This window comes from Halichoerus grypus, chromosome 9 (genome assembly GCF_964656455.1).
Source record: "Halichoerus grypus chromosome 9, mHalGry1.hap1.1, whole genome shotgun sequence".
NCBI lineage: Eukaryota > Metazoa > Chordata > Mammalia > Carnivora > Phocidae > Halichoerus > Halichoerus grypus.
In genome coordinates this window covers 85,401,942-85,405,302 of record NC_135720.1, presented here as the reverse complement: position 1 = coordinate 85,405,302, position 3,361 = coordinate 85,401,942, and the positions used below count along the sequence as shown (strand labels likewise).

Below are 3,361 nucleotides of genomic sequence, written 5' to 3'. Positions count from 1 at the left end.
GAAAAGAGAGCCCAGAAACAGACCCACACAGATACAGTCAAACCATCTTTGACAGAAAAGTAAAGGCAATTCAATGGAGAAGGGAGAGTCTTTTTAACAAATAGTGCTGGAACAACTAGAAACCCACATTGAAAAAAAGAAGAATCTAGACACAGTCTTTATACCCTTCACAAAAATCAAATCAAAAGGGATCATAGACCTAAATGTAAAGTGCAAAACCATAAGACATCTAGAAGAAAACATAGGAGAAATTTTAGGTGTTCTTGGGCCTGCCAAGGTATTTTTAGATGCAATACAAAAGCACATCCATGAAAGAAAAATGTTGGACTTTATTAAAATTAGTAACTTCTGCTCTGTGAAAAATACTACAAAGTGAATGAAGACAGGCCCCAGACTGGGTGATAATATAAGCAAAACACATATCCGATAAAAGACTTGTATTAAAAATATACAAATAAATCAAAACTCAGCCATAAGAATACAAGCAACACAAGCAGAAAATGGGCAAAAGATCTGGAAACCTCGCTATAGGGAACATAAGGATGACAAATAAGCATATGAAAATGCGCTTAACATCACTTGTTATTAGAGAATTGCAAATTATAACAACAACAATATATCACTACATACTTATTAGAATGGCTAAAATCCAAAACCTGACAATACCAAATACACAGTTACATATTTAGAATTAAGAACTATAGACAAATTTCTTACAACTGCTCTGTTCAAACAAGTGAACCATTAAGAAGCGGCTGAAGAAGAAGCTTGGTGAGGAAGTCCATTTTTCTCTGAAAACTAAAAAAATTATTTGTATCTAGGGAACAAAAGCAGATATGGAATGTATTTGGTTATAGTACTGGATAGAGGATACACACACACAATTTCTATTTATCTGATATGGAAAGTAGGGATTAGGCAATATATTTTGAACCAAAAGTAGCAGATAGATACTGCTGAGCCACAAAAAGTCACAAGTTCTCAAATCTTCTATTGCCAAAACTGTCGGAAGGCAACAAGCCCAGCCATTCAGAACATAAGATGTGACGATGTAAATTATGTGGTTGTGTGAAATGACCAAAGTGGCATTAAATCATTTATGGTTCTCCTCTTCCTTCCCTTCTAAGGCATCATTTTCATTCAGGCTTCCTGGTGTCCTTTATTTCCCTAAGTAGGACTAATGGATGAAGAAATTTGGAAGGTCATTATTAGTTAGCTTTAGACTTAAAAAGGCATGGAAAACTGGATAATAAAAGCAAGAACTTGTATTCATCAAAAAATTACCAATTAGAGTATAAAGCAGCACATGAAATGGGAAAATATATTCATAATAGTATATCCTTAAAAAATCTATTCTCGGGGCGCCTGGGTGGCTCAGTCGTTAAGCGTCTGCCTTCGGCTCAGGTCATGATCTCAGGGTCCTGGGATCGAGCCCCGCATCGGGCTCCCTGCTCCGCGGGAAGCCTGCTTCTCCCTCCCCCACTCCCCCTGCTTGTGTTCCCTCTCTCGCTGTGTCTTTCTCTGTCAAATAAATAAATAAAATCTTTAAAAAAAAAAAAAAAAAAAAAATCTATTCTCATACTCATTTTGGTTGCACATACACTAAAATCAGAATGATACAGAGAAGATGGGCATGACTCCTGTGCAAGGATGACATACAACTTCATAACACATTCCATATTTTTGAAAGTTGCTAAGAGAGTAAATCTTAAAAGGTCTCATCACAAAAAAAATTTAAATCCTGTAACTGTGTATGGTGATGAATGTTTAAAAAAAAAACTACCTTGAATATATAAAGAATTCCTATAGATCAACAGGAAAAGAGCACACAAATCCAGTACAAAATGGGCAAAAATTGCCAAACACTTTACAAAAGAAGATATCCAAAAAGCCAATGAAGATAAGAAAAGTTCAATTTCACCACTCATCACAGAAACACAACTGAAAACCACAAAGAGGTTTCACTACACACCTACTGTAATCGTGAAAAGGAAAACAAACCAGCAACAATGGAAAATAAATGTTAGTGAGAATGTAGAACAATCCGAATGCTCATATACTACTGTTAGAAGATTAATTAGTATAACCACTTTGTTAAACTGGCAGTATCTGTTAAGGCTGCCTATGTAGAGAAGAAGGAGTTAAAACAACTGGGTTTTGATCCAATCACTACACTAAGGAAAAGTCCTTGAGAGAAAGGCTCTTGGGGTCATCCAATCTAATCTTCTTCATAAATGGACTTGTGGATAAATAGACTAATGATATTTGCTAGGAAGAAGTGATCTTATCTCTGAAATGCCCTTGTCAGGATGTCTTAGTTAAGGATTATCTATAGAAAAAGAACCCAGGGTATATGAGAAATGGCCCTCTGGAGGATTTTACCTAAGCTACATGGCTCTCTGGCTTCACAATTTAAATGCTCCTGCTGTGTGAAGTGACTTTGCAGATGTAACATAGAGATCTTATCTATTATTCTGAGCCACATGTTGGACAGAAAAAGACAGGTCCTGGGAAACTACCGTTGATGCCTCTCTCTGCTCTTCCTGAAATTGTCAATTGCCTTCCAATTGAAATTATTTAATAAAGTTTGCTAAAGGATAAGATCTCTGTGGCTTATGTGGGTCTGATTTGATGATTCCATCCTGTTTGTTAGCTTATACAATTAGACCCAATAATCCCACTCATGGGTAGATGCCAAGCAGTAATCATTCACATGTTCAGCTAAGACCCAGAACTGTTATATTCATTCTTAATGGCCACAAACTGGAATATATCTAAATGCCCATAAAGAAAAATGGACAAATCGTGGTATGGTCACACAATGGAATGCTATTCAGCAACTAATAACTTCAACTACATGAATTAGTATGGATGCAACTCAGAAACATAATGTTGATTGAATTAAGCCAGACTCAAATGTATGGTATGTTTCTAAAAGCATAAAAACAGGCAAAACTAATCTAAGCTGTTAAGACAGGCAATAGTACTCTTGTTGGGGGCCAGTCTCTCAAGAGACCTCTGAATAGATTTGTATAACTTTCTGTGGTTTTTAAACTGATAAGAACAGATACTACACTTGATCTTAGCCAAAAGGCCGATAAGCGATTTTCTGTGGTTTTTAAAGCCACATTATTTATCTATTCAGTGTGACAAAATGTGGAGATTACTGATGAGATGGGAACAAGAAAATATTAGAATTATCACTGAAAAGAAAAAAAACCTGAAGAACAGATATAAGTGAAAAACACTTTAGGTATAGCAGGTCATCTAATTGTTGATATTTGTTAACTTTGGTATTTTGGTTTTAAGAAAATATCCTTGTATAGAGTTTCTAATAAAAAAAGATAAAAACAGAGAGGGA

At 35.5% G+C, this 3,361-nt stretch overlaps 1 non-coding gene and 1 pseudogene across 1 annotated transcript; one reads left to right on the top strand and one right to left on the bottom strand.

Annotated features, from left to right (window-relative positions):
* Positions 1–1,578: 1,578 nt before the first annotated feature.
* Positions 1,579–1,685, top strand: LOC118523221 (U6 spliceosomal RNA). The gene has a single exon (XR_004910995.1). It is a non-coding gene; the product is annotated as a U6 spliceosomal RNA (small nuclear RNA).
* Positions 1,686–2,896: 1,211 nt separating this feature from the next.
* Positions 2,897–3,106, bottom strand: LOC118523219 (U2 spliceosomal RNA; annotated as a pseudogene).
* Positions 3,107–3,361: the final 255 nt, after the last annotated feature.